We start from the raw sequence: 12,466 nt of genomic DNA, 5'->3' as shown, positions 1-12,466 counted from the left end.
AAACTGTAAGCACAAAGCTTAGTGAGTTCCCCCAAAAGACTACATACTAAACAAACATATTGTCAATCATATCTTAGTGCTTGCCTACCCCTTCGATCTATTTCAGTTGGGTACTATCAAACATATTTGGGTGATTGCCTACCCCTTCGATCTATTTCAACCGAATATCGGGTCTATTTCATCCCTACTACTACCACATAATATCATAACAAGAATCACATAGTCATCAAGCAAATACATGCATATCTGACAATTATCACAAAGACAATCATCACATTACATCATAAAATCGCACTCGACGGATGACTCGCGAAATCCTCTTCCTAACGAACAAACATAAAATCCTAATTAGGAATTAGGCCATACTCTAACTCGAAAGTCCAAAACCCTAATTCTTGACTTAAGGAAAATGGGCTCCTTTAGCCTTGCCCTATTGGGTCTCCCTCTTTCCAAGGCGCAAATCTATACGAAGTCCAAAAAGGTATCCAAACCCAACTATAAGGCCTCTAAGGCCCAATATGGCCCAAGAACCCCCAACATGGCCTAAGGCCCAAAAGTAACCTCCTACAATCAGTTGGGTCCGAGGCCCAACGTAAACAAGTCCAAAGCCCAACACCAAACGAGCCTAGAAATCATTTAAACCCACAGACCGTGTACGCATGGCGTACTTGGCTTGTATGCCCAACGTACGCTGATTTTTTATTTGAAGTCGGGATGCTGGCCCAATACGCGCAACATACACTGGAGTACGCATGGCGTACTGGTCTGCCAACCCAAAAACATTTCCATGACTTAATCCATAAGCCCTAACATCCGAAACTTATATCCAAGTTCATATTAACATCTAAAGCCATAAAGTTGCAAACTTTATGCTTTTGCATGCATGGATTGGGCTCAAACCATGAATTAAGTCCATAAGCACACTTGGATGGTTACTAACACTTGCATGGTTGAGGCTTGACCATCAAGATATGATTTTTATAACACAAAACACTTCCAAGAGCCCACAAGGACAACTCATATGGCATGGATTTTCTCATACTCCAAGAACCAAAACTATGGGACCAAAAGATACCAATTTCTATCCTAAACCAAGATCTCAGCTTGTAATGATCAAACTTCATACTTTAGACCTTCAATGGGCTAGAAATGGTGCAAAACATCTGGATTTACAAGCTCATTCTTCTGATTTGTTCTTCCCAAACCTTCTTCTTCTTCAAAACCAACAAAGATCACCAAAATAGCCAGGGTAAGCTCAAGGAAACGAGAGTTGTAGAGCATAATCTCACCTATGCGTAGATATAAAGAACGTCGAAAACGAAGCTCATATGCAAAAGATATGAATTTCCGAAGTTCTGGGAACGAACTTCCATCCGTGTTAGAGCTCACGACGTGAGCACAGTGTTCACGATGTGAGTAGGTGATGGACACCTTCCAATGCAAGTGGCCATGACGAACGCAGTGACATATCGAGCTCACGACGTGAGCATTAGTGGCTCACGATGTAAGCATAGGATTTCATCCTCCTATAAATAGAAGTCGAGTCCAGCCGTTCATGGTTGCCAAATCTCTTTCCTCTCACTCCATATTACTTCGTTTTACGTGCACGTTATACCCCCCGAATCCCCGATATCATCCCGACAACCAAAGCAAGTCCCGAAGCTCCGAAGATCCCGAGAAGAAAAGAGTTTCCGAGCCGAAGCTTTGCCCGCGAGAAGTCTGGTGTGTGAAGATATCCCAGATTCATCGAAGAGTTACTACTTTTAGAGCCGTAGGGTTGTCCGATAATCATTTTATCAAGTGAGTGCATAGTCCCTTTCATATACACAATTTTAATACAAGTATTGATGAATATATTATATATATGATATGAGTAAGTGTGTAGTTGCTTTCCGATAATACACATATATGAATTATACTCTATGAAATATGTGCTATGTAATTATATACTATTTGTTATGTGGTATGAATATTGAATGAATATGTTATACAAGTTTTAAGCTGTATATATATATATATATATATATATATATATATATATATATATATATATAAACAAGTATATTTTATCTACAAATATGTTGGGTAGAACATGGGTATATAGTGATGTGCGATGAAATAAAAATGATGAGAGGCCTCAATGTGATTGTGATCTAGTCGTCCAACAGAATATGGATGACGACCACGGACTTTTCTAGACAGTTCAGTGGAACGTTGGCAGGCTCATAACCTGTAGGTGTAGTGAACTTGGGTGTTCATTTGCTGTATTCTATCCCCCTCATGGTTGCCTTAGGACATTCATTGTTAAGGAAACCCCTTTGCAGTAGTGTCCGTCCCGATGAAAATCCTAGATTAGGTCCCTTGTAATAGTTGTTGTCATAGGGACGTAAAGTGAGGATAACGGGAATGGGTAATCAGGTTATTATTGGTTGGTGAAATTAAATATAAATATTTATTGTGGGTTGAAAACCCTATATGCTCACCAGGCTCCCAAGCCTGACCCACTCAGTTTCTTTGTATTACAGATTGTAGCGCGAGAGCATAAATTGGAGAAATTGTTAAGATGTTTTTGTTTATAGACCAGTAGTTGTATATAACTGTATAAGGTCTATGTTTTATGGTTTATGCTTTAGTGTCTGTATAGGAACACGACATCCCGAGTTTTGATATATATAATGAAAATAAATTTCTTTAAGAAATGCTTTGATAAACCTTATTTTATTATGTATTGTTTTGGGGACAAATTCCGCAACTCTTATAAATCAATGGATTTACTCTGAAATTATTTTAAAAGCATAAATGAAACCGGTCTTTTGCGGCCATGATTATGGGGATGTCACATTTACATTATGTTACTATTGTACAACACACCATTCTAATGCAAAGTATCACTTAGAGTCTTTACGTGTTCAGAAAATCTAAACCCTAATCAGGGTAAGTGATGGAACTACTCGATAAAACATTAATACATACCCTTTGGGGGCGTGTAACACTCATAACAAGGCAAAAGGGGTTTACAAACCTTGCATTTTGAATTTAAACACTCGCAAAGGAAGAAAAAAGTGGACTACCAGAATCAAGAACATACCAACATAAGTTTCATAATGCTCAACTAAGAGCGGATGTGTGATAACTCAAATAAAAAAAAACATAAATATATAATTTTACCATATTATTAAAATAATATAATGGATGATTAATTAGGAGTAATTGAGTTTAATTAAGAAAAATAATGATGCTTAATCATCAAACCCGTCACCCTTAATGATGAAGTAAAATTCGAGCAAATGAAGGGGTTTTATCAGTTATACACTTAGGCATTATATAAGGCTCGAAAAATCCTATGAAAATCCCACTAGAATTGCAAGAAAATGTTGAGAATCAAGAGAGAAATCGGGATTATAAGTTCTTGAAGATTTTCGGAGTTTCTAAAAAATTTAGGTATGATTCTTTGATTTTAGCATGGTATAGTCCTTTGATTAGGTTTATACATCTATACTTTGTGTTTTGGTTCCGTTTCATGTCTATGTTCGGGCCACTAGGATTTTAATTTATGGGAAATTATAGATTTTGACCAACATCTAGAAACATGTTAAAAAAAAGTGTATTTTTATCATATGATTTTGAACATGCATACCAAATACAACAAGTATTGGGGTTCAATAGAAAATTTGAATGATTTCACGTGTTTTGCCGTATTATTGGACCCCCAAATGAAGTCCATTTTTTTGCCAGCTATCATCAAGAAGATGATCGAAAACATGAGAACGGAAGAAAACATATTGTTGGATAGCAACATAAAATTGAAGACGATGTCTACAGTGCCGGAAATTGAAAAAAAATGGAAATTTTATTTAAAACCTATGAAGAAAAATATGCAAATATAGGTTCGTCTCAAAAAGTAAAAGAAGTTGTAAGTTGTGATGTAAGTAATGAATTTTTGGACGCTATTTTGATGGGACAAGGAGACACGTCAGCGACAGTTGAAAATGAATTGAGAAGATATTTAAATGAACCTAGGGTGACTTTTGATAAAAAAACTTCGACTCCTAGATTGGTGGGAAAAAAATGCATTGCGTTTTCCGATCGTCGCTCGTATGGCCAAAGGTAATTCTATTATTTAATTTCGTTTTCTTTTAGTTAAGTTACAAATTAATATATTGATAATTTTATGATGGTTTGTTGTTATATATTTTATCCATACAAGTGACGAACGTGGCGTCGGAATCCGGCTTTAGTACCTGCGGTCGAATTCTAGATGAGTATAGAACACGTTTGAATACGCCGATTGTTGAAGCTTTAGTATATAGCCAATATTGGGTAAAAAAATTATGCAAACCCAATTATAAATGATGAAGACATATTGAAGGATGATGACATAGCGTTTGGTAGTAAATTTAAATCACATTTTATTTATTTGTTTTTTTGTTAAAAAATTTAGATACTCACTATGCTTTGGTGTTAATTATATAGAGATTGAAGCGGCGATGGAGGAAAAAGAAGATAGACGGAATGGAAAGAAGTCGATTGAAGTATAATTGTTTAGGGAGATTTTTGATTCGTTTATACCGCAAACTTGTCATTTTTTTGGTCGGTTTTGCCTTTTTTACCTGCAATAGCAAGTTTCGAGGTTACTATGAATTATTTTTTGCCAAAAAACCCTTAAGTTTACAAATATTTTGCAAAAAACCCTTAAGATTATAAACATTTAAAATATAAATATATATTCAAAATTTGATAAAACTAAATAGTTTTCTACTGAAACATATTTTTAGCTTCGGTAAATTTTATCTTGGTTACTTACTCTGATATTGATTAGGCTAGCTGCCTTAGACACGCTAGTTCCTTTATTGGTTTGGTGCCTTACTTGGTGCTAATCTCCTTTCTTAGTCATCCAAACGTCAACTTATTGTCTAATGATCCAGAACTGAAACTGGGCATTGGGGTGTGAGATGATGTCGTTGATGATGCTTGGCTTCATAATCTTCTTCTTGAGTAATCTTGACCTTTATTTTGTATTATTGCTATATTTTGTGGTAATATTAGTTAGGGAATGAGTTGTTAATGGATATACACATGTTTAGCATGTTCCTTCTACTCACCAATTTGCAATACTTTTACAAATGGACTTTCTACACAACTATTTTTAGACTTTGGAAACATTTTAGGCATATGACAACCACTTGTTCAAACTATAGGGATGTGTTAAATGTTTTTTGATAGCTTCTTTATTTGTTTTTTACAGTGTAGGGTACATCCTAAATGCAAAGTGTAGGGTACATCCTAAATGCAAATACTCTAGTATATATGTATTGGTGGTTGATGTGACGATAATCCTAACGGTTTCCACGATATGAGAGATTTAAGAAAAAATTACAAATTATTAAGGAAATTTTGAATACAGAATTCTATTTTGTTTCAATCATGCATTCTTTTACGTTCCATTTGATTCAACTAAACAAAAAGAACCATGTAAATATCAATACACCTAAGAAGAAAAAACGATTATAGATTAAACATCTCTGAATTTAAACAAGATCTTGGATCAACATTAGGTCCCAAACAAAGATGGGGACACAAAAATATGTTTGAAGGAAAAAAGATGATAGATTAAACATCTGGAAATTTAAACAAGATCTTGGATCAACATTAGGTCCCAAACAAAACAAAGATGGGGACCCAAAAATATGTCTGTATGCATGTTGGTCCAATCAAAGAGCTGTTTTTTACATAATCCATGGTGGGTGGGTCCATATAATTCTAACATGCTCTTGCTTTTTTTCCTTTTGCCCTTAATAAAGTCTTGCATTTTTATGTGTCAAATATGTAGGGTAATGGAACTGTCAACTGCTTTGTCCACATGCATTCATTCCCTCAAATGGTGGGACTCCCTTCATGTATTTTAGCAAAATTGGAATTAAAAACATAACTAGATTGCATGCAAATATTATGCTTTGAGTTAATATAGTTTTTCGAAACTTGTTTTTAATTTAATTAAAGAGATTCATGTTATAAGCTTTGTAGTTAACTAAAGGATCAGATTATCTAAATATGAAATATAATCTAAATATTGGTGATTGATCTCTTATTCGATTGCATTTAATACAGATGCCTATAATATTAGAACTATTAGGTTATTATCCATGAAAACCATAGATAAGAAAGAAAAACATTATTGATAATTTCAATCGTAATGACTAATCAAAGACTTGCAAAAAAAAATTATTAACTTATATAGATAAAAGTTTTGTCTATAAAATTATAATGATTAGTGAAAATTAATGTATACATCGTTATGAATGGAGTGAAAAAATAAAATAAGTTATATGATAAAAAAAGATAACCTGTAATATAAATTTGCAAACCATCATTGTATATAATAATGGATGTATGTCGGTAAGTATATGATTGTTAAGTATAATTAATATCTGAAATGTTTTGAAAAAAATAAATAAAATGCTAGGTGGTTAGTTGTTCTCCCAGTAAAAAATTATCGTTTTGTTAGAAAATCACAAATATATTTCTATTATGGTAAATATCAAATTATAAGACCCATAAAGATGACAAAAATATGTTAGCTATACTTATTTGAGTCTTGATCGAGTAATACTAATTAAAAATGCATAAATCACCACATGATTTAAAAGGTTGTTTCGAAAATAACACTCGAAACTTATTATTTCAAAGTATCAAAAAAAAAAAAAAGCAAGAGCATCTTCAACACAAGTTTTTTTTTATAGTTTATTATTATAGACTTTTTTCAAATGACCCTTTAATACCACTGGACAACATAATTTTTTCTTTTGTTTTTCTATATATATATATATTTTTTATTTTGACAACTCTATATATATATATATATATATATATATATATATATATATATATATATATATATATATATATTACATAGTCAATACAATTTCATAAATTATACATCTAACCCCTATATAAATAAAAAACGGATATAGTGGTACTTATATGTTCGTATTAAAATATGATTTGTGTTTAAAAATTGACTAACTAAATGAATGATTTTTTTTAAAACATTTATAGATGATGATATATTATTTAAATTTGAAAAAAATATATTTAAATAATTCAAACCATTGGAATGGTCCTTTATTTTGAAGTCAATATTAGTGGAAGGATGAGTTAGTATTTATTTTTAGACATAAGAATAGAAAAACAAAAATATATTGATCACTCTATATATTGAGTGTTTAAAATAATAGAAAGAAAAACAAAAAAATTTGGTCCATCTCTTCTACTGCAGAGGTCTACAGATATGGTCAACAGACTGCAAACATTTTGCCTCAGAAAAAACAAAAGAAAAAAAAACAACACCCAAGTGTTTCGAATAAACATATTATATATAGTTATATACTATGAGGAGATCTTATCTCCAGGTGTTTGGCACTAAAGCTATCAAGATTCTAATTATCATAGATTCATAATGTAATTATAGGTGTTTGGCACTAAAGCTATCAAGATTCTAATTATCATAGATTCATAATGTAATTATAAGACATGATAAATAGATGTAAACAACTATTTTCTTGAATGGTTACCTAAGTCAGCATGTAGTTTGGTGTAACTAGAAAGGTTTATGAATTAAAAAGTATTCTAAAAGAGTGTAAAGTTTGATGGTTCATTTATGGATTGAATAAAACACTAAGGTCGGAGGGAGTGTCCCTCGCCTCTAGATAGCTAAGGCACGCCTCCAACTCGTCAAGACCATCCCTGACATATGCTAGATGACTACTAGGTGAGGGTCACTACCTGGTTAGCAAGAGGAAAGAGAAAAAGTAGAAAAGAACAAGGGTTGTGACTGGTCTTTTTTTTTCTTTTGTTTTTTTTTTCTAAAATCAAAGGTACGTGATTGGTCCTTTTTCATTTTGTTTTTTCTTAATCTTTTTTATCCAAAATTTATTTGTATATGTTTTTATGACAAAATCTTAGGTGACAGGTAAAAATATGATATGACAATGTGCTAAGCATGCTATCATTCTCCACAGCCGTAACCCAGACGGTGGTCACATGGATGATCGTTCGAGACCATCCTCCCAAGGGGTCCCAAAAGTTTCAGCCTTATATAAAGTAGCTAGATAAAAAAGATTTTTCTTATTACCCAAATCCAAAATTTGACATGTACATGTTCTAGCTATGTTATGAACGAAGAAGGAAATAACCGGAGTCTTAAATATAAAAGGTGGGAACAGACCCTATAGAAACAAGCGATACTAAAACTCGTCAACACTACGTTCCAACAAATATAAATCAATGGTTTTTGTTCTTAAAGGTTTCCCTCAAAATTATATTATAATTTTTTTTACATCTCTATGGTTAACTCTTTTGGATAATGTTGAATTATTTAGATTATGTAATGTTTCTAGGCATTTAATTTTACATATTTCTTCTCTTTATATTCATATATGTCATTGTTATAGGGTGTGGTTTTCTAAATAGTTTCACATTTTCATTAAAATTTGGATAACATGGTAGGAAGATGATCTTATGATAGTTCTTTTATATCATACCAATTTTTTGGAGCCATTTTTTAAGCAAATGGGAAAGAAGGCATTCGTAACATTTAAGAACACACAAATTCCTTTTAGGTTTTTGATTACTAAAATTAGTAAGTAATTTATAACATTCTAACTTCCTTTTGGTTCTAAGCATAGAAATCGACTTCGTAATTTATTAATGATTTATGTTCAAGAATACGGCATATACACTCACAAATATGTATTCTTGTTTGAAATGGTGAACTTAGTTTATAATTAATATATAATACAATATTTAATCTGATTCCATTGATGGTTTGACTTTTTTTTTTTTATTTTTTTTTTGTTTTTGTTTTTGTTTTTGTTTTTGTTTTTCAGTGTTTATCTTGATATATTGTTTGTAATTTGGTATCTTAAAAGGTAAAAATAAGTACATATCTTAAACTAGTGGATTTTTTTAGTTTCAATTTTGAAATGGTCTTTCTTTCTCTCCGTTATAGGCTGAAAATATGTTTGGAATGGTCTTGCCTCAGTTCAATGATAAAATAAAAGAGTTTAGTTTCCTCATAATGAAGGTGAGATATGTGTTTGGTGGGAGAACTATTGACCTATTAAACTTCTATGTTGTTAAAATGCTATTTACGTAAATGATTTCCCAACCTTGTAGGATAGTAATCTTCGCTTGGAAAATGCTTTTCTATCAAATTAATAGAAGAAGCAACATATATATATATATATATATATATATATATATATATATATATATATATATATATATATATGAGATAATGACTTAAAATGGTAATGTAGTTTAGATTGTATACATATTTAATCATTCATGTTTATTTTTGTACATATTTAGTAATTTATGTTTTTTATACATATTTAGTCACTTATGTTTTTTATTCTAGTTACTTATGTCTTTTATTTTGTACATAAATGACTAAATATATATACAAAAATAAGTATAAGTGACTAAATATGTGCACAATCTAATTAAAGTAGAAAACAGTAACAAAATCTTGAAATAGTTCAAGATACAAGACTCCAAGTTTGGAACTTTGTCGATCATACATGATTAAGAAGCTCTTAAGGTCCTACCATAGCCGATCAGGTTAGACATATGAATCATTTATCCTTGGCTTCTTCCTTTATAATCCTTCATGTATGTCATGTTGTACTAGAGCAAATGTTTATATCTCCTGAATATACCTGACGAGAAAATATTAATAGAACCAAGTGAATGTCCTTAGATTACTATAACGAATACTATTGAATACTTATGAAGGCCAAAGATATATTTTTAGCTTGTAAATGTTTATATGAGAATCTTATTCTAAATTATTACCTTGATGGGACCTCTTAAACTATCAAGATGATTCTTGTGTAACACCCTAATTCTAAACATTGTTATATGATATGGTTTAAAATGGTGTTTGACATAAGAAAAAACTTTTTGAACATTTTTTAAGTACTAATAAGATTGGGTGTTACAAACTCGTATCAAAACAACAATAGGAAGCAAAGTATAATTTAAAACATAAGATCATAACAATAACTTACTAGCAAGCTCCACTCCAACTATCTTAAAAACTACTTTTACCAATGCTCAAAATTATTCTAGTCCTTCAACATAACCTAAGATACATGACATAAAAGAAAACATGTAAGACGAAAAATTCTCGTGAGTTACATTATTTGTAGTCTTTTCTTTTCATAAAAACTGTTTTCAACTACTTTTATATAAAACTTGCATGAAAGACAGAAAAATATTCATAAGAACTTTAAGATTACTCATAACCCATTTAAAATTTACCATAATAATTCTTGAAATGTAATGTATTTCATAAAAACTGTTTTCCTCTTCTTGTTTGATGAATAGGTTAGATACCGAAGCTACTCAGGTCTATCAGTACTTCCATGATTGAGTGCTTTGATGACTATTACGCTGATCTCACTGAGATTGCCGTTGTTGTAGCTACCATAGTCGTTGTTGCTGTGGGGATTGGCTGTAACGCCCCATCTCTGGTATTTTGTTCCCGTGGCATTTATTTAGAAGTTTTATTGAGGGACTCGGCGAGTCTATGGCCTGACTCGTCGAGTAGGGTCGAGTTTTCGTGCACGTGTTAGTCGGCGACTCGGCGAGTCCATATTCGGGACTCGGCGAGTCTGCCTGCCAGGAAGAAACCCTAAATCCCCGGGTTGCTCACTATTTAAGCAATGTTATGTGCCCCAAACTCGCCTCCTTCACCCTCAGAGAGCTGTGAGAAACCCTAATCCATCCCTTATTTGTTTTAAGTGCTTTTGTGTGGATTTTGAAGGCTTGAAGAAGAAGAAGAAGAAAGGAGCAAAGAGAAGAGGTGTAGAGCAAAGATCCAAGGGCAAAATCAGAGTTCATTGAGGTATTTCTCGGATTCCTTCTGTTTTATGCTTTAGACCTCCATTAGAACTCTTCTAGGGCTAGTTTGATGCATTTTCCAAGCCTTATAGTTGTATGGATGCCTTAATAGGTAGAGAGATCCCTAGATCTGTTCATTTAGGAGTTGTAGAGCCCGGATCTATTGCCTTTTTGAAGATGCTTTGCATAAGAACCCTAGATCTAGCCTTTATTATGCTTTTTGAGCCTTATTATCTTCTTGGTTGCTTATGGGCACGTAAAGATAGAATCTTTATGTACTAGGGTGGATTACGATAGGTTCTGATGGATGAGGCCCATAAGTGAAGGTTCTCCATCCATCCCGGGGTGACGAAGATGTATCAGATCTTCGCCCTGATTATTGGTGGCCCTGGATGAAGCGGGATGTAGCCTGGTACGTTGAGCGACGCTTGACCTGCAGAAAGGTCAAGGTAGAGCACCAAAAGCCCCACGACAAGATGCGGCCGTTAGACATTCCCATGTGGAAATGGGAAGATATCACTTTAGACTTCATCACGAAGTTTCCAAGGACCGCACGTGGAGTTGATTCGATATGGGTCATCATGGATCGGTAAACCAAGAATTCTCATTTTATACCGATCTAGGAGAGAACATCGGCTGAGAAGCAGGCTGAGATTTACGTGCATGAGATAGTGGCACGAAATGGAGTTCCTGTCTTGGTGGTGTCAGACCGAGATGTCCGTTTCACTTATAGATTTTAGAAGTGGTTTCACGATGAGATGGGTACTCGTATCCATTTCAGCATCGCTTTCTACCCTCAGATAGATGGACAGAGCGAGAGGACAATTCAGACTCTCGAGGACATGCTACGCATATGTGTTTTGGATTTCGGTGGTAGTTAGAATACATATCTTCCGTTAGCGGATTTTCGTATAACAACAACTACCACACCAGCATAGACCAACCTCCCTTCGAGATAATCTACGGGAGGAAGTGTAGGACCCCAATCTGTTGGGGCGAGGTCGGTCAGAGTTCCATGGAGAGTACTGAGGTAGTACTCAAGACTACAGAGCAGATCTAGTAGGTCCGGAGAAGGCTCCAGACAGCTCAGAGTCGGCAAAAGAGCTATGCCGACAAGCGGCGTTCGGACATGGAGTTTCAAGTGGGTGACATGGTCCTCCTGAAGGTGTCACCTTGGAAAGGTGTCATCCGGTTCCGGAAGCGGGGCAAGATGGGACCTAGGTATATCGGCCCTTTCAGGGTTATAACATGGGTGGGTAAGGTGGCATACCGATTGGATCTTCCAGCAGAGCTCATCCAGATCAACAACATTTTCCATGTTTCCCAGCTAAGGAAGTGCTTAGTGGATGACTCAGCGGTTGTGCCTCTAGAGGACATTCAGGTTGATGACAGCTTGAATTACATCGAGATACCAATAACTATTCTTGATAAGAAGAGGAATGAGCTGAGGAACAAGAGGGTTCAGCTGGTGAAGGTGCAGTGGCAACACTGTAGGGGTTCAGAGTGGACTTGGGAGCCCGAGGTGGAGAAGAGGGAGCACTACCCGAAGTTGTTTCCAGAC

The sequence above is a fragment of the Lactuca serriola genome, chromosome 9 (genome assembly GCF_051521515.1).
Source record: "Lactuca serriola cultivar US96UC23 chromosome 9, Lser_US96UC23_V15, whole genome shotgun sequence".
NCBI lineage: Eukaryota > Viridiplantae > Streptophyta > Magnoliopsida > Asterales > Asteraceae > Lactuca > Lactuca serriola.
This window is presented reverse-complemented; position numbering follows the sequence as displayed.